The sequence below is a fragment of the Perca fluviatilis genome, chromosome 24, assembly GCF_010015445.1.
Source record: "Perca fluviatilis chromosome 24, GENO_Pfluv_1.0, whole genome shotgun sequence".
Classification (NCBI taxonomy): domain Eukaryota; kingdom Metazoa; phylum Chordata; class Actinopteri; order Perciformes; family Percidae; genus Perca; species Perca fluviatilis.
In genome coordinates this window covers 16,512,466-16,531,523 of record NC_053135.1, presented here as the reverse complement: position 1 = coordinate 16,531,523, position 19,058 = coordinate 16,512,466, and the positions used below count along the sequence as shown (strand labels likewise).

At 40.5% G+C, this 19,058-nt stretch overlaps 2 protein-coding genes and 14 non-coding genes across 17 annotated transcripts in view; 1 reads left to right on the top strand and 15 right to left on the bottom strand.

Annotated features, from left to right (window-relative positions):
* LOC120554234 (zinc finger protein 501-like) overlaps positions 1-19,058 on the bottom strand; it is a 223,975-nt gene that overhangs the window by 81,148 nt on the left and 123,769 nt on the right. The gene's annotated exons all lie outside the window — the stretch shown is intronic.
* LOC120554212 (gastrula zinc finger protein XlCGF57.1-like) overlaps positions 1-19,058 on the top strand; it is a 443,376-nt gene that overhangs the window by 322,612 nt on the left and 101,706 nt on the right. The window lies entirely within an intron of this gene.
* On the bottom strand, positions 8,212-8,285 carry trnat-agu. The gene has a single exon. It is a non-coding gene; the product is annotated as a tRNA-Thr (tRNA).
* Positions 8,526-8,598, bottom strand: trnak-cuu. Its single transcript has one exon. It is a non-coding gene; the product is annotated as a tRNA-Lys (tRNA).
* Positions 11,129-11,202, bottom strand: trnat-agu. The gene has a single exon. It is a non-coding gene; the product is annotated as a tRNA-Thr (tRNA).
* Positions 11,454-11,526, bottom strand: trnak-cuu. Its single transcript has one exon. It is a non-coding gene; the product is annotated as a tRNA-Lys (tRNA).
* On the bottom strand, positions 12,399-12,472 carry trnat-agu. Its single transcript has one exon. It is a non-coding gene; the product is annotated as a tRNA-Thr (tRNA).
* trnak-cuu lies at positions 12,723-12,795 on the bottom strand. The gene has a single exon. It is a non-coding gene; the product is annotated as a tRNA-Lys (tRNA).
* trnat-agu lies at positions 13,670-13,743 on the bottom strand. Its single transcript has one exon. It is a non-coding gene; the product is annotated as a tRNA-Thr (tRNA).
* trnak-cuu lies at positions 13,994-14,066 on the bottom strand. Its single transcript has one exon. It is a non-coding gene; the product is annotated as a tRNA-Lys (tRNA).
* On the bottom strand, positions 14,943-15,016 carry trnat-agu. Its single transcript has one exon. It is a non-coding gene; the product is annotated as a tRNA-Thr (tRNA).
* On the bottom strand, positions 15,267-15,339 carry trnak-cuu. The gene has a single exon. It is a non-coding gene; the product is annotated as a tRNA-Lys (tRNA).
* On the bottom strand, positions 16,213-16,286 carry trnat-agu. Its single transcript has one exon. It is a non-coding gene; the product is annotated as a tRNA-Thr (tRNA).
* trnat-agu lies at positions 17,477-17,550 on the bottom strand. The gene has a single exon. It is a non-coding gene; the product is annotated as a tRNA-Thr (tRNA).
* Positions 17,818-17,890, bottom strand: trnak-cuu. The gene has a single exon. It is a non-coding gene; the product is annotated as a tRNA-Lys (tRNA).
* On the bottom strand, positions 18,392-18,465 carry trnak-cuu. Its single transcript has one exon. It is a non-coding gene; the product is annotated as a tRNA-Lys (tRNA).

Genomic DNA, 19,058 nt, shown 5'->3' with positions numbered 1-19,058 from the left:
GATGTAGTTTATCGTCAAAATGTTCGCTTTCTTCCGAGTCGGCTATTAAACGAACAGCTCCACCAAAAACATCACCACAGTGGGTCCGTTCTAAGTGCAGGTTTTTGGACAGACCTGCCCCCACTGCTAAAAAAAAAAATCCTAAAGGAAACACCGCAGTAATAATGTTTGTGCTTCCGCCACCAGGTTGTGGCTTCGAGGAAGCTGTGAAGTTTTGAAACACAAGTAGAACAACTTCAAGACCAAGAAAGATAACTATAATGAGCATGCCAAGTGCGCTGATAATACACCATACACTAATATAGCCGATGTTGTAACATAAGATTACAGGAATGTATGTAGTATTGTTCTACACAATTGTCCACCGCTCTGCTCAGAGCTTCAGAGAGCCAGAAATAAGAGCAGGCCGGCAGTTGTGCAGTTGAGGTGTGGACTCCTGTTTTTAAAACTAAATATTTAGTCAAATTTATAGTTATTGTTCTTGGTGTGTGAGTCTTTTAAGCAACATATACTGCATGGTTGTAAAGTGCGTAATCTCACATTGCCAGACCTGTCTCCACAGTGCTGTGTCAACGCTGGAGTATGATACAGTGCGTTGTAACAGTTTGATCTTGCCGGGGTGCCAGTCAGAGGGGAAACTTGTACTGGCTTGCTAACACAATTTTATATTTTTAGTGAAGAGGTCAAATGTACACAGGACTATTTTCATTTAGCCCCTACTAACAACCAAAGTAACCCATAAGGTTTCAGCAGACACAATAATCCCACAAACGCAAGTAATTTCAGTTCAATACAGTGTATTATACCATCCAGCCCAAACAAACCCCACAATTTAAATTTCAGTGGATCATTTTCCTCTCTAAGTCACAACCATTCTCTTTGAGATCCCTAGCAGAACCCTCAAACAAAAAAGAACAGTCAGGTTCCCCCACGAGACTTCGTCACCAACATAGTGAAGCCTCTTGCTTTGAGTTGACAATCTTTGATTGCCTCCTTAGCGGAGTTACTACGGCCAATACTCCGAAATCACTCCGGAGACTGTACAGCTGCGAGCGTGGGGTTGGGGTTTACCGGTTGAATCCCAGAGGAAGAAAGGAAGACGAGTAATCCGTTTAGGACGAGGCTAAAGAAAAACGGGACCTTTTACTCAATGCCAAGGGCTGGCAAGCTATGGAGTCACTCACTGGACGGACTCAACCTCTTCCTCTTCAACAGGTAAGTCTCAGCGCCCACCCCCTCACTTGACATTGCCAGCGTAGTTAAGGAGGCGAACTGGGGGTGTGTCTGTGACGCAAGACATGTAGATTCCAATCACTACAGCGTAAATAAGAAAACTGCAAGTTATACAGCCCAACTTCGGCCTAAGTGAGTCTCTGGCCGCAACACATTTTGGTACAAACATTTATGTGCCAGTGTGGCAGAGAACGTTCCCAGATTTAATCATTTGGTGGGTGTTCATTTTCAGAGCTGCACTCTAGTCATGTTCAATTGAATGTTCATGTTTATTGAAATTAATTTACTTTGCAAGTTATTCATGAAATCCAATTTACCTTCATACTTTTTGCCAGCGTGGATGTGATTGCATTCAAAATGGTATTAAAAGGTCTTTAAATTTCACTTTAATAATAATAATAAATTGAATTTATATAGCGCTTTTCACGAACTCAAAGTCACTTTACAGGGTAGGTATAAATAATAAAGACAAACAAAACAAGATTCAGGCACAGATGAAAAGGGGAGGGGCATGGGGCGAGGGATAGGCAGTGGTGAAGAGATGGGTCTTGAGGCGAGACTGGAATATGGTGAGGGACTCAGAGGTGCGGATCTCTTGGGAGAGGGAGTTCCAGAGCCTGGGAGCTGCCCTGGAGAATGCTCTGTCCCCAAAACTGCGGAGGTTGGACTTTTGGATACAGAGGAGACCGGCCGAGGTGGATCTGAGGGACCGTGAGGGTTGGTACGGGGAGAGGAGGTCAGTGAGGTATGAGGGGGCCAGATGGTGGAGGGCTTTGTAGGTGAGGACCAGGATTTTGTAGGTGATCCGGTGGGAGATAGGAAGCCAGTGGAGTTGTTCAGTCGGTCCAGTCGGTTGATGTTGGTAGAGCTGATGCCGAGAAGAAGTGAGTTGCAGTAGTCCAGTCGGGAGGAGATGAAGGCGTGAATGAGTCTTTCAGCAGGGGGTGTGAGAGAGGGTCTGATTTTGGCGATGTTGCGGAGGTGAAAGAAGGAGGTTTTAATGACATGACGGATGTGGGGCTCAAGGGAGAGGGTGGAGTCAAAGATCACACCAAGGTAAATCAACAAGACACCAAGGTGTCTGCAGGCTTCAACTTTATTTTAACTAGTTGAAGCCTGCAGACACCCTGTAGGTGCATAAATGTAGTATTATTTGTTGCATACATGTAGCATAATGACATTTTTCACCTTGACCTTTAACTGTCTTCTTTGGCAGCATGATGGATGAACTGCTGCTTCTCAAAGCAGCAAACACTGAGTTTTCCAAATCCGCTGACCTGTGCTTCACTGAAACCTGGCTTAGTGATAACATCCCGGACACTTCATTATTTATTTATTTTTGCCATGATTCCAACTCTTCCGAGTGGACAGCGTTACGGGGCTATTGGGGAAACTGCTTTTAGATAGTTTGGTGTACTTATGTCAGTGTTGAAGAAATCATGGAATCCTCATCTACAAACTCTTGATTAACTGCAAACACTTCAATTCACAGTAAGAGTTTTCCTTGTTTATTCTATTATTGAGGGTGTTTACAGTGGGGTAAAAAAGTATTTAGTCAGCCACCAATTGTGCAAGTTCTCCCACTTAAAAAGATGAGAGAGGCCTGTAATTTTCATCATAGGAACACTTCAACTATGAGAGACAAAATGAGAAAAAAAAGATCCAGAAAAATCACATTTTAATGAATTTATTTGCAAATTATGGTGGAAAATAAGTATTTGGTCAATAACAAAAGTCTATCTCAATACTTTGTTATATACCCTTTGTTGGCAATGACAGAGGTCAAATGTTTTCTGTAAGTCTTCACAAGGTTTTCACACACTGTTGCTGGTATTTTGGCCCATTCCTCCATGCAGATCTCCTCTAGAGCAGTGATGTTTTGGGGCTGTCGCTGGGCAACACAGACTTTCAACTCCCTCCAAAGATTTTCTATGGGGTTGAGATCTGGAGACTGGCTAGGCCACTCCAGGACCTTGAAATGCTTCTTACGAAGCCACTCCTTCGTTGCCGGGCGGTGTGTTTGGGATAATTGTCATGCTGAAAGACCCAGCTACGTTTCATCTTCAATGCCCTTGCTGATGGAAGGAGGTTTTCAATCAAAATCTCACGATACATGGCCCCATTCATTCTTTCCTTTACACGGATCAGTCGTCCTGGTCCCTTTGCAGAAAAACAGCCCCAAAGCATGATGTTTCCACCCCCATGCTTCACAGTAGGTATGGTGTTCTTTGGATGCAACTCAGCATTCTTTCTCCTCAAAACACAAGTTGAGTTTTTACCAAAAAGTTCTATTTTGGTTTCGTCTGACCATATGACATTCTCCCAATCCTCTTCTGGATCATCCAAATGCTCTCTAGCAAACTTCAGACGGGCCTGGACATGTACTAGCTTAAGCAGGGGGACACGTCTGGCACTGCAGGATTTGAGTCCCTGGCGGCGTAGTGTGTTACTGATGGTAGCCTTTGTTACTTTGGTCCCAGCTCTCTGCAGGTCATTCACTAGGTCCCCCTGTGTGGTTCTGGGATTTTTGCTCACCATGTGATCATTTTGACCCCACGGGGTGAGATCATGCGTGGAGCCCCGGATCGAGGGAGATTATCAGTGGTCTTGTATGTCTTCCATTTCCTAATAATTGCTCCCACAGTTGATTTCTTCAAACCAAGCTGCTTACCTATTGCAGATTCAGTCTTCCCAGCCTGGTGCAGGTCTACAATTTTGTTTCTGGTGTCCTTTGACAGCTCTTTGGTCTTGGCCATAGGGGAGTTTGGAGTGTGACTGTTTGAGGTTGTGGACAGGTGTCTTTTATACTGATAACAAGTTCAAACAGGTGCCATTAATACAGGTAACGAGTGGAGGACAGAGGAGCCTCTTAAAGAAGAAGTTACAGGTCTGTGAGAGACAGAAATCTTGCTTGTTTGTAGGTGACCAAATACTTATTTTACCGAGGAATTTACCAATTAATTCATTAAAAATCCTACAATGTGATTTTCTGGATTTGTTTTTCTCATTTTGTCTCTCATAGTTGAAGTGTACCTATGATGAAAATTACAGGCCTCTCTCATCTTTTTAAGTGGGAGAACTTGCACAATTGGTGGCTGACTAAATACTTTTTTGCCCCACTGTACATCCCACCTCAGGCCTGTGTTAGTGAGACGTTACAACACCTGCCTGACTAGATAACTAACGTGGAGAGAAAATATCCAGAACAACTCATCTCTGTGTTCTAAAATATCAGGTAACCCTTCCTTTTACAGTCCCCTAATAAACAAGTACTTACTTACATAGTAATAATAATCATATAATGAGGTACCTACCACTGGTTATAAGTAGGTAATTATAGAAAAACTGCAGCTGAAGTACGAGGAAAAACCAAGTATTACTCATCAATTCAACAAAGTACCATGTAGTTCTGACCAGTTTATGATGGTAATAAGAAAATAGGCAACTATTCCTTAGAAATACCCCTCAATTACCCAGCAATAAAAGGTACAAATCTAGTTATCCAGGGTGTATTTAGTAACAGCCCTAGTTTTATTGTGTAATTGTTATGTACTGTATTTAGTACTTTCCAAGTAATTACCTAGTTTTATATAGTTATTGTTCATGGCTTTGCCATTTATAAGAGCCTCATTTGATTTACCTTAGAAATGAAAAATTACATCAGAGCTTACCTGGTAACACCCACTTGGTAAACCGTTTATCTCTTGGATAGTCATGATAGAAGTGCTTGATATGTTCTTGTTGATGTGTTCACAATTTACTTAGTACGTAAGCTGAAAATAAACTCTGGAAGGAATTTATTTATTGTTTGTTTCCAGGTTATTACATAAATATTACCATATCACTTGTAATAGATTACTCTCTTAGTCCATGCAGTCGACACCAACTTTTACCATATAGGTTCCAAAACGTAACTATGAGATACATGAATATTTAGTCATTAAATGAGCCGAAACTGGACTGTTAAAGAATTTGTGTTTGAATCCATGTTATTAACAGAATTTGACCATATACATTGTTTTAGATCACTCTCTTTGTCAATGTAGTCAACACCAACTTGTACCATATTGATTCCACAACACAACTATGAAAAACATGAATATTTACTTATGGAATAAGCTGAAACTGGACTGTAAATGGTAGTATTTGTTTTCAGGTTATTACCAGAGTATTACCATAAAAGTTGTAATATATTACTCAGTATGTCTGTAGAGTCAACACCAATTTGAAACTTATTAATTCCATGACATAATTGAGAAGAACATGAATATTTATTGTACAACTACTCAGTAAAATATGTGATATAAAATAAATACTTTATAAATACTAATTAATACTTTTTTTAGTTGAAGTAGACCATCGAGAAGGTTTTTTAATCCACCATGGAATTACAGTGTCTTTGTAATTATGAATCCCAAAATCAACTTTTGTGTGTTCCGTTTGCTTTGCGGCCTTTGGACCCATCATCGCACCGTAGCTGTAACTCGTTAGCCGACAGCTAGACCTTTCTAAAGAGTTATTCGCTGTCTTTGTAGCCCTTCCAGAAGCTTAGGAATCCAGCCGTGAAGACGGGGACTTTGCACAATAATTCCAGAGCGACTGCACTTATAGAATGTTAATAACCGTTCTAGAATTTTAAATTGTAGTATTAGAATGTCAGGTTGAAGTTCTAGAATTTTACAAGGTGGTTCAAGATTGTAACATGTTAAAGGAGAGTCTAAACAGTCCTTTATGTTATTTTTTTTCATTTGCTACCAGGGTAGCATACTTGTACCATACTCTGTAGCATGGAGATAGGGTAAACATGCAGATGGAATGCAAAGAGTGTAATCTATGCAACATTAAGGTGCTACTGGGATTTGAACCCAGGATCTCCTGTTTACTAGACAGGCACTTTCACCAAGTAAAATTATAACAATTAGAGATAAAATTCATCACCTTTTGCCCTCAACTTCTAACAGCTCACCACTGGGTGCAGGAGGACTGGAGAGAACGATAAGACCTGATACATACTTAAGCTGCTTTTATCATATAGACCTTCAACAATTAATGTTAAAAGTCTCTTCAGCCAAGCCAACTACCTGTCTCTTTGACCCCATTCCAGTGAGGCTACTTAAAGAAGCACTACCCGTGGTCAACACCACAATACTAGACACAATCAATTTGTCTTTATTAACAGGTCATGTACCGCAGTCATTTAAAATAGCTGTGATAAAACCTATTCTGAAAAAAACCTACCCTCGATCCTGAAGTCTTAGTTACGCAGACGACACCCAATTATTTCTGTCAATTAAACCAGACAAAAGTGGTCAATTAGCTAAACTTCAAGCGTGCATTAAAGATATAAAATCCTGGATGACCTACAATTTCCTGATGTTAAACTCAAACAACTTCATTATCTAAGGATATAGCTACTCTGGATGGTATTGCCCTGGCTCCCACCACCGCTGTCAGAAACCTAGGAGTTATTTTTTATCAGGATATATCCTTCAATGCCCACTTAAAACAAACCTCAAGAACAGCCTTTTTCCATCTTCGTAACATTGCCACAATTAGGAACATCCTATCTCAAAACGATGCTGACAAACTAGTCCATGCATTCGTTACTTCCAGTCTAGACTACTGTAATTCCTTACTATCAGGTTGCTCAAATAAGTCCTTTAAGACTTTCCAGCTGATCCAGAACGCTGCAGCACGTGTTCTGACGAGAACTAAGAAAGAGATCATATTTCTCCTGTGTTAGCTTCTCTGCACTGGCTACCAGTGAAATCTAGGATCGAATTTAAAATCCTCCTCCTGACCTACAAAGCTCTAAATGGTCATGCACCATCATACCTAGAAGAGCTCTTAGTACCTTATTGTCCCACTAGAGCACTGCGCTCCCAGAACTCAGAGCTACTTGTGGTTCCTAGAGTCTCTAAAGGTAGACTGAGGGCCAGAGCCTTCAGCTATCAGGCTCCGCTCCTGTGGAACCAGCTCCCAATTTGGTTTTGAGGGGCAGACACCGTCACCAAATTTAAGAGTAAACTGAAAACCCTCCTCTTTGATAAAACTTATAGTTAAGGAGTGAGGAGTTGCAGCGTCCGCCTAACCTTGCCCACCTGCTTCTCTTCGTAGTCATTAGATTTATTCATCATATAATCAATAATATAGCGAGAGTAGAGTGAGGCATGCCAGTACAGCCTGATCCGGCAGGGGAGAGTTCAAGCCCGATCCGGCACCTCTCTCTAAGCTAACCTGCCTCTGTTAGTCATGCTATTATAATTCTAGACTGCCGGGGAAGTTCCTTCCTTTCTATGACACACTGAGCTGCTCTTTCATCTCTGTTTTCAATTGTTTCCTTCTGTATGCATTCTGTCCCAGAAATGCTTGTTACTAACCTAGCTCTGGGGAGTTTTACTCCCTGGAGTCCTTATGTTTTTTCTTTTTTCCCTGCAATGTCCGACCGCGTCCTGCTCCGTCCGCCGCATCCGCCGCATCCACCCATGCTCTGCAGTGCCATGTTGCATCCCGCACCTGTGATGTTCATACGCACAGAGTAGTCAGGATCCGGTACTGGAGACTGCACTACTCAGTATGACACGATGTGCCCTGCTATGACATGAACGTCGACGACTACCTTCGAAGTCACTGTTCCATTATCTTTAATGTGACTATTATTTGCTACTGTTCATCACACCCCCAACCGGACACGTCAGACACCGTCTATCAAAAGTCTGGGTCTGCCGAGGTTTCTTCCTAAATCGGAGTTTTTCCTCGCCACTGTCGCTGCTAATGCTTGCTCTTGAGGGAATTACTGTAATTGTTGGGGTTTTGGAATTTATAGAGTGTGGTCTAGACCTACTTTATCTGTAAAGTGTCTCGTGATAACTCTGTTATGATTTGACACTATGAATAACGTGGGGCTCGAACCCAGGGTACCCATGATAGGGTAAACGTGCAGATGGAATGCAAAGAGTGGTAATCTCTGCAACAACAAGGTGCTGCTGGGATTTGAACACAGGATCTCCTGTTTACTAGACAGGCACTTTCACCAACTAAGCCACAGCACCTCCATGCTTTTTTCAGTAACATTAAACCTTCCATTGTCTTACACCTTGTATAAGCTGTATAATGTACTGGCTGATTGATACATTCTAACATTATGCTGAGGTTTGCAGTGTTAAAGTCCCCAGGAGGAACGATAAGCTATTCTGGATATTTCCTTCCATGTTAGTTAACTGCTCATTCAGGTGTTGTAATACCTCACTAACCCAGTCCTGAACTCAGAGAATCCCTCTTTTAAACACCTTCGCCTAACGTGGAGCCCGAACCCACGACCCTGAGATTAAGAGTCTCATGCTCTACCGACTGAGCTAGCCGGGCTAATTTTGCACAGAGTTTAGTTGCTTCGCTAACTTTGGACCCATCGTCTAGCTGTAGCTTCGTTAGCCGACAGGTAGTCCTTTCCTAAAGAGTTCTTCTGTCTTTGTAGCCCTTCCAGAATCTTAGTAATCCGGCCGAGAAAAAGGGGGACTGTTCTCAGACTTTGGAAAATAATTCCAGAGCGATTGCACTTCTAGAATGTTAATACCAGTTCTAGAATTTTAAGTTGTAGTATTAGAGTCAGGTTATTGAATTTTAAGATGTGGTTCAAGAGTGTAACGTTACAATTCTAGAATGTTAAGAATGTTAAGTTAAGATGTGCTAGATATTCTAGACCAGTGGTTCTCAACCTTTTTGTGTCAGCCCCCCTATCCATTATCCAGGTCCCTTACGCCCCCATCAAATATTATGTAGGCTAATTGCCCCGGATATTAATGATTCCCCTAATATAGGCCTATTATTGTTGTTACTATTGTTATTAAAAATAATCAATAAATCAAATCATTGAATGACAAACAACACATGTATTAGTTTCCCAGGTATCAAAAAAGCCATGTGAATAGAAATATTTACCTTTTTCTTTTTTTTTTTATGCAATTTGACATTCAAATTAAATAACAGCAGCCAATCAGAACTACTAGATATGTAACATTCAAACTATAATTAGGCATTATCAAAAGGCCTGCTGCATGGTGTGAACCTCAGCACCTTTATAAGATGACTATAATTTGAATGTCCTTTTTTGGTTGTGAAGTGACCTTGGGTGTCATGAAAGGCGTTTTAAATAAAATGTATTATTATTATTATTATTATTATTATTATTATTATTACAAACACTAACAGTAGCCAATCAGAAACAGCTAGCAATTTAAAATTCAAATCTATTTTTCATTCAAATTGTTCCAACGGAAAACAAGCTTGCACTTATCAAGGGGTAAAAGCAGGATTACACGCACGCATACACACACACACACACACACACACACACACACACACACACACACACACACACACACACACACACACACACACACACAGAAACAAGGTTTTCATTTTGGTGATGACAAACTTGAAGAACGACACCTACTGCCGATAGGAAATAAGTTTACAACCTTTGAAAGTTAGTGAGAGCCCTTTGTTGATGTTTAGAAGAGATATAGGCCTAAGTTAGAAGAGTCTAGGTTAGAAGAGTCTAGGTTTGAAAGTCTAGGTTTGCTATCGCCTGTCTCGATGTAAATAGCAGAAAAAACGTTTGAGAAGCGCAACCCCACATCGTTGCGTTTTGAGGAGGTGGAGTCCCGTACAGTAAACAGCGACATCTCTGCCTCTATCAGCTTCCAGAAGAAAGTTTTAAAACAGCAAACACAAGCCCTGAATTGCCCGGGAGTTTGGGGGACAGCTAAATGTTTGCCAAACAACAAAGCACAGTCGATGTCTCGCGCCGAAAAAAAATAAAAAAAATCTCGGTCTCTTTCTTTCTTTTCTTTTCGGTGAAATTAAGCTGCCTTCAGGTACAGTAGGAAACCTTGGGTTCTATAAAAGATCTGACGACAAACTGTTACTGTGAAATATAAAGTCTACTTGTGCTACATTGGGGGATTAAAGAATACATCAGGACGTTGGTACCCACCCTGCGTGCGACTTGCTTTTTTTCTGAACGCAGCTTCACGCTGAAATACGGAGCTCATTTAAGACGATGCTCTGACGTCCCGTTTCCGGGAAGGCAGCACGGAGTTGCGCCGAACAATGATCCACCGTCTCGTCAGTTGCAGTGCCGTGAACTGGCAGGTTTTTAATGTTGCAGAAAACTGTTTTTTGCAAGTAGTTGCTGCGTAAACATGTATTGTTATTGTGAATCTTTGGTTTAAACTAGCTTTCAAAAACAAACGCCTGCGGGCACCTCAAGCCCTCTTCCAAAATATTGCTTCCAACCGCCCCATCATCTTCTGAACTCTGGGGCGCGGCAAAATACCCGCTTGAGAAACACTGTTCTAGACTGTTAAATTGCTGTGTTGAGGTTTGCGTGTTAAAGGCCCCAAGAGCAGTGATAAGCTATTCTGGATATTTCCCTCCATGTTAGTTAACTGGTCAGTCAGGTGTTGTAATACCTCACTAAACCAGAGCGATTGCACTTCTAGAATGTTAATACCAGTTCTAGAATTTTAAGTTGTAGTATTAGAATGTCAGGTTAATGTTCTAGAGTTTTAACATGCGGTTCAAGAGTGTAACGTTACAGTTTTAGAATGTTAAGTTAAGATGTGCTAGATATTCTAGACTGTTAAATTGCTGTTCTAGAGTGTTAATTACATATCTAGAATTTTAAAATGTAGTATTACATTGTCAGGTTGAAGTTCTAGAATTTTACGATGTGGTTCAAGATTGTAACATGTTAAAGAGCAGCCTCAACAGTCCTTTGTGTCAACTTTTTTCCATTTTCTACCAGGGTAGCATACTTGTACCATACTGTGTAGCATGGTGATAGGGTAAACGTGCAGATGGAATGCAAAGAGTGGTAATTTCTGCAACAACAAGGTGCTGCTGGGATTTGAACCCAGGATCTCCTGTTTACTAGACAGGCACTTTCACCAACTAATCCACAGCACCTCCGTGCTTATTCCTGTAATATTAAACCTTCCATTGTCTTTCGCCTTGTATGAGCTGTATAATGTACTGGCTGATTGATACATTGTAACATATCGAAGATTGTGCCGAGGTTTGCAGTGTTGAAGTCCCCAAGAGCAGTGATAAGCTATTCTGGATATTTCCCTCCATGTTAGTTAACTGCTCATTCAGGTGTTGTAATACCTCACTAACCCAGTCCTGAACTCAGAGAATCCCTCTTTTAAAAACACCTTCGCCCAACGTGGGGCTCGAACCCACGACCCTGAGATTAAGAGTCTCATGCTCTACCGACTGAGCTAGCCGGGCTAATTTTGCACAGAGTTTAGTTGCTTCGCTAACTTTGGACCCATCGTCTGCGTGCGTAGCTGGTCGTTAGCCGACAGGTAGTCCTTTCTAAAGAGTTCTTCTGTCTTTGTAGCCCTTCCAGAATCTTAGTAATCCGGCCGGGAAGAGGGGACTGTTCTCAGACTTTGGAAAATAATTCCAGAGCGATTGCACTTCTAGAATGTTAATACCAGTTCTAGAATTTTAAGTTGTAGTATTAGAATCAGATTAATAGAATTTTAAGATGTGGTTCAAGAGTGTAACGTTACAATTCTAGAATGTTAAGAATGTTAAGTTAAGATGTGCTAGATATTCTAGACTGTTAAATTGCTGTGTTGAGGTTTGCAGTGTTAAAGGCCCCAAGAGCAGTGATAAGCTATTCTGGATATTTCCCTCCATGTTAGTTAACTGGTCAGTCAGGTGTTGTAATACCTCACTAAACCAGAGCGATTGCACTTCTAGAATGTTAATACCAGTTCTAGAATTTTAAGTTGTAGTATTAGAATGTCAGGTTAATGTTCTAGAGTTTTAACATGCGGTTCAAGAGTGTAACGTTACAGTTTTAGAATGTTAAGTTAAGATGTGCTAGATATTCTAGACTGTTAAATTGCTGTTCTAGAGTGTTAATTACATATCTAGAATTTTAAAATGTAGTATTACATTGTCAGGTTGAAGTTCTAGAATTTTACGATGTGGTTCAAGATTGTAACATGTTAAAGAGCAGCCTCAACAGTCCTTTGTGTCAACTTTTTTCCATTTGCTACCAGGGTAGCATACTTGTACCATACTGTGTAGCATGGTGATAGGGTAAACGTGCAGATGGAATGCAAGAGTATGTAATTTCTGCAACAACAAGGTGCTGCTGGGATTTGAACCCAGGATCTCCTGTTTACTAGACAGGCACTTTCACCAACTAAGCCACAGCACCTCCGTGCTTATTCCTGTAATATTAAACCTTCCATTGTCTTACGCCTTGTATGAGCTGTATAATGTACTGGCTGATTGATACATTGTAACATATCGAAGATTGTGCTGAGGTTTGCAGTTTTGAAGTCCCAAGAGCAGTGATAAGCTATTCTGGATATTTCCCTCCATGTTAGTTAACTGCTCATTCAGGTGTTGTAATACCTCACTAACCCAGTCCTGAACTCAGAGAATCCCTCTTTTAAAAACACCTTCGCCCAACGTGGGGCTCGAACCCACGACCCTGAGATTAAGAGTCTCATGCTCTACCGACTGAGCTAGCCGGGCTAATTTTGCACAGAGTTTAGTTGCTTCGCTAACTTTGGACCCATCGTCTCGTCGTAGCTGTAGCTCGTTAGCCGACAGGTAGTCCTTTCTAAAGAGTTCTTCTGTCTTTGTAGCCCTTCCAGAATCTTAGTAATCCGGCCGGGAAGAGGGGGACTGTTCTCAGACTTTGGAAAATAATTCCAGAGCGATTGCACTTCTAGAATGTTAATACCAGTTCTAGAATTTTAAGTTGTAGTATTAGAGTCAGGTTAATAGAATTTTAAGATGTGGTTCAAGAGTGTAACGTTACAATTCTAGAATGTTAAGAATGTTAAGTTAAGATGTGCTAGATATTCTAGACTGTTAAATTGCTGTGTTGAGGTTTGCAGTGTTAAAGGCCCCAAGAGCAGTGATAAGCTATTCTGGATATTTCCCTCCATGTTAGTTAACTGGTCAGTCAGGTGTTGTAATACCTCACTAAACCAGAGCGATTGCACTTCTAGAATGTTAATACCAGTTCTAGAATTTTAAGTTGTAGTATTAGAATGTCAGGTTAATGTTCTAGAGTTTTAACATGCGGTTCAAGAGTGTAACGTTACAGTTTTAGAATGTTAAGTTAAGATGTGCTAGATATTCTAGACTGTTAAATTGCTGTTCTAGAGTGTTAATTACATATCTAGAATTTTAAAATGTAGTATTACATTGTCAGGTTGAAGTTCTAGAATTTTACGATGTGGTTCAAGATTGTAACATGTTAAAGAGCAGCCTCAACAGTCCTTTGTGTCAACTTTTTTCCATTTTCTACCAGGGTAGCATACTTGTACCATACTGTGTAGCATGGTGATAGGGTAAACGTGCAGATGGAATGCAAAGAGTGGTAATTTCTGCAACAACAAGGTGCTGCTGGGATTTGAACCCAGGATCTCCTGTTTACTAGACAGGCACTTTCACCAACTAAGCCACAGCACCTCCGTGCTTATTCCTGTAATATTAAACCTTCCATTGTCTTACGCCTTGTATGAGCTGTATAATGTACTGGCTGATTGATACATTGTAACATATCGAAGATTGTGCTGAGGTTTGCAGTTTTGAAGTCCCAAGAGCAGTGATAAGCTATTCTGGATATTTCCCTCCATGTTAGTTAACTGCTCATTCAGGTGTTGTAATACCTCACTAACCCAGTCCTGAAGTCAGAGAATCCCTCTTTTAAAAACACCTTCGCCCAACGTGGGGCTCGAACCCACGACCCTGAGATTAAGAGTCTCATGCTCTACCGACTGAGCTAGCCGGGCTAATTTTGCACAGAGTTTAGTTGCTTCGCTAACTTTGGACCCATCGTCTCGTCGTAGCTGTAGCTCGTTAGCCGACAGGTAGTCCTTTCTAAAGAGAATTCTTCTGTCTTTGTAGCCCTTCCAGAATCTTAGTAATCCGGCCGGGAAGAGGGGGACTGTTCTCAGACTTTGGAAAATAATTCCAGAGCGATTGCACTTCTAGAATGTTAATACCAGTTCTAGAATTTTAAGTTGTAGTATTAGAGTCAGGTTAATAGAATTTTAAGATGTGGTTCAAGAGTGTAACGTTACAATTCTAGAATGTTAAGAATGTTAAGTTAAGATGTGCTAGATATTCTAGACTGTTAAATTGCTGTGTTGAGGTTTGCAGTGTTAAAGGCCCCAAGAGCAGTGATAAGCTATTCTGGATATTTCCCTCCATGTTAGTTAACTGGTCAGTCAGGTGTTGTAATACCTCACTAAACCAGAGCGATTGCACTTCTAGAATGTTAATACCAGTTCTAGAATTTTAAGTTGTAGTATTAGAATGTCAGGTTAATGTTCTAGAGTTTTAACATGCGGTTCAAGAGTGTAACGTTACAGTTTTAGAATGTTAAGTTAAGATGTGCTAGATATTCTAGACTGTTAAATTGCTGTTCTAGAGTGTTAATTACATATCTAGAATTTTAAAATGTAGTATTACATTGTCAGGTTGAAGTTCTAGAATTTTACGATGTGGTCCAAGATTGTAACATGTTAAAGAGTAGCCTCAACAGTCCTTTGTGTCAACTTTCTTCCATTTGCTACCAGGGTAGCATACTTGTACCATACTGTGTAGCATGGTGATAGGGTAAACGTGCAGATGGAATGCAAAGAGTGGTAATTTCTGCAACAACAAGGTGCTGCTGGGATTTGAACCCAGGATCTCCTGTTTACTAGACAGGCACTTTCACCAACTAAGCCACAGCACCTCCGTGCTTATTCCTGTAATATTAAACCTTCCATTGTCTTACGCCTTGTATGAGCTGTATAATGTACTGGCTGATTGATACATTGTAACATATCGAAGATTGTGCTGAGGTTTGCAGTTTTGAAGTCCCAAGAGCAGTGATAAGCTATTCTGGATATTTCCCTCCATGTTAGTTAACTGCTCATTCAGGTGTTGTAATACCTCACTAACCCAGTCCTGAAGTCAGAGAATCCCTCTTTTAAAAACACCTTCGCCCAACGTGGGGCTCGAACCCACGACCCTGAGATTAAGAGTCTCATGCTCTACCGACTGAGCTAGCCGGGCTAATTTTGCACAGAGTTTAGTTGCTTCGCTAACTTTGGACCCATCGTCTCGTCGTAGCTGTAGCTCGTTAGCCGACAGGTAGTCCTTTCTAAAGAATTCTTCTGTCTTTGTAGCCCTTCCAGAATCTTAGTAATCGCCGGGGGAGAGGGGGACTGTTCTCAGACTTTGGAAAATAATTCCAGAGCGATTGCACTTCTAGAATGTTAATACCAGTTCTAGAATTTTAAGTTGTAGTATTAGAGTCAGGTTAATAGAATTTTAAGATGTGGTTCAAGAGTGTAACGTTACAATTCTAGAATGTTAAGAATGTTAAGTTAAGATGTGCTAGATATTCTAGACTGTTAAATTGCTGTGTTGAGGTTTGCAGTGTTAAAGGCCCCAAGAGCAGTGATAAGCTATTCTGGATATTTCCCTCCATGTTAGTTAACTGGTCAGTCAGGTGTTGTAATACCTCACTAAACCAGAGCGATTGCACTTCTAGAATGTTAATACCAGTTCTAGAATTTTAAGTTGTAGTATTAGAATGTCAGGTTAATGTTCTAGAGTTTTAACATGCGGTTCAAGAGTGTAACGTTACAGTTTTAGAATGTTAAGTTAAGATGTGCTAGATATTCTTGACTGTTAAATTGCTGTTCTAGAGTGTTAATTACATATCTAGAATTTTAAAATGTAGTATTACATTGTCAGGTTGAAGTTCTAGAATTTTACGATGTGGTCCAAGATTGTAACATGTTAAAGAGTAGCCTCAACAGTCCTTTGTGTCAACTTTCTTCCATTTGCTACCAGGGTATTGCATTGTTCCCATACTGTGTAGCATGGTGATAGGGTAAACGTGCAGATGGAATGCAAAGAGTGGTAATTTCTGCAACAACAAGGTGCTGCTGGGATTTGAACCCAGGATCTCCTGTTTACTAGACAGGCACTTTCACCAACTAAGCCACAGCACCTCCGTGCTTATTCCTGTAATATTAAACCTTCCATTGTCTTAGGCCCTTGTATGAGCTGTATAATGTACTGGCTGATTGATACATTGTAACATATCGAGATTGTGCTGAGGTTTGCAGTTTTGAAGTCCCAAGAGCAGTGATAAGCTATTCTGGATATTTCCCTCCATGTTAGTTAACTGCTCATTCAGGTGTTGTAATACCTCACTAACCCAGTCCTGAAGTCAGAAATCCTTTTTTAAAAAACTTTTGGGGGAACACCCCCCCAAAAATTAAAAAAATTTTTTTTTTTTTTCTATTAAAGGAGGGGAAAGTTATTTTTTTCTTTAGAGAGTTTAGTTGCTTGGCGAACTTTGGACCCATCGTCTCGTCGTAGCTGTAGCTTGTTAGCCGACAGGTAGTCCTTTCTAAAGAATTCTTCTGTCTTTGTAGCCCTTCCAGAATCTTAGTAATCCGGCGGGAAGAGGGGGACTGTTCTCAGACTTTGGAAAATAATTCCCAGACGGTTGGCACTTCTAGAATGTTAATACCAGTTCTAGAATTTTAAGTTGTAGTATTAGAGTCAGGTTAATAGAATTTTAAGATGTGGTTCAAGAGTGTAACGTTACAATTCTAGAATGTTAAGAATGTTAAGTTAAGATGTGCTAGATATTCTAGACTGTTAAATTGCTGTGTTGAGGTTTGCAGTGTTAAAGGCCCCAAGAGCAGTGATAAGCTATTCTGGATATTTCCCTCCATGTTAGTTAACTGGTCAGTCAGGTGTTGTAATACCTCACTAAACCAGAGCGATTGCACTTCTAGAATGTTAATACCAGTTCTAGAATTTTAAGTTGTAGTATTAGAATGTCAGGTTAATGTTCTAGAGTTTTAACATGCGGTTCAAGAGTGTAACGTTACAGTTTTAGAATGTTAAGTTAAGATGTGCTAGATATTCTAGACTGTTAAATTGCTGTTCTAGAGTGTTAATTACATATTTAGAATTTTAAAATGTAGTATTACATTGTCAGGTTGAAGTTCTAGAATTTTACGATGTGGTTCAAGATTGTAACATGTTAAAGAGCAGCCTCAACAGTCCTTTGTGTCAACTTTTTTCCATTTGCTACCAGGGTAGCATACTTGTACCATACTGTGTAGCATGGTGATAGGGTAAACGTGCAGATGGAATGCAAAGAGTGGTAATTTCTGCAACAACAAGGTGCTGCTGGGATTTGAACCCAGGATCTCCTGTTTACTAGACAGGCACTTTCACCAACTAAGCCACAGCACCTTCTTTTTTTTCTAAAAACCTTCCGTGCTTATTTTTTTTGTAATTATTAAACCTTCCATTTTCTTGGCCTTGTATGAGCTGTATAATGTACTGGCTGATTGATACATTGTAACATATCGAAGATTGTGCCGAGGTTTGCAGTCCCCAAGAGCAGTGATAAGCTATTCTGGATATTTCCCTCCATGTTAGTTAACTGCTCATTCAGGTGTTGTAATACCTCACTAACCCAGTCCTGAAGTCAGAGAATCCCTCTTTTAAAAACACCTTCGCCCAACGTGGGGCTCGAACCCACGACCCTGAGATTAAGAGTCTCATGCTCTACCGACTGAGCTAGCCGGGCTAATTTTGCATAGAGTTTAGTTGCTTCGCTAACTTTGGACCCATCGTCTCGTCGTAGCTGTAGCTCGTTAGCCGACAGGTAGTCCTTCCTAAAGAGTTCTTCTGTCTTTGTAGCCCTTCCAGAATCTTAGTAATCCGGCCGGGAAGAGGGGGACTGTTCTCAGACTTTGGAAAATAATTCCAGAGCGATTGCACTTCTAGAATGTTAATACCAGTTCTAGAATTTTAAGTTGTAGTATTAGAGTCAGGTTAATAGAATTTTAAGATGTGGTTATAGAGTGTAACGTTACAATTCTAGAATGTTAAGAATGTTAAGTTAAGATGTGCTAGATATTCTAGACTGTTAAATTGCTGTGTTGAGGTTTGCAGTTTTGAAGTCCCAAGAGCAGTGATAAGCTATTCTGGATATTTCCCTCCATGTTAGTTAACTGCTCATTCAGGTGTTGTAATACCTCACTAACCCAGTCCTGAAGTCAGAGAATCCCTCTTTTAAAAACACCTTCGCCCAACGTGGGGCTCGAACCCACGACCCTGAGATTAAGAGTCTCATGCTCTACACGACTGAGCTAGCCGGGCTAATTTTGCACAGAGTTTAGTTGCTTCGCTAACTTTGGACCCATCGTCTCGTCGTAGCTGTAGCTCGTTAGCATGAGCAGGTAGTCCTTTCTAAAGAGTTCTTCTGTCTTTGTAGCCCTTCCAGAATCTTAGTAATCCGGCCGGGAAGAGGGGGACTGTTCTCAGACTTTGGAAAATAATTCCAGAGCGATTGCACTTCTAGAATGTTAATACCAGTTCTAGAATTTTAAGTTGTAGTATTAGAGTCAGGTTAATAGAATTTTAAGATGTGGTTCAAGAGTGTAACGTTACAATTCTAGAATGTTAAGAATGTTAAGTTAAGATGTGCCAGATATTCTAGACTGTTAAATTGCTGTGTTGAGGTTTGCAGTGTTAAAGGCCCCAAGAGCAGTGATAAGCTATTCTGGATATTTCCCTCCATGTTAGTTAACTGGTCAGTCAGGTGTTGTAATACCTCACTAAACCAGAGCGATTGCACTTCTAGAATGTTAATACCAGTTCTAGAATTTTAAGTTGTAGTATTAGAATGTCAGGTTAATGTTCTAGAGTTTTAACATTACAGTTTTCAAGAGTGTAACGTTACAGTTTTAGAA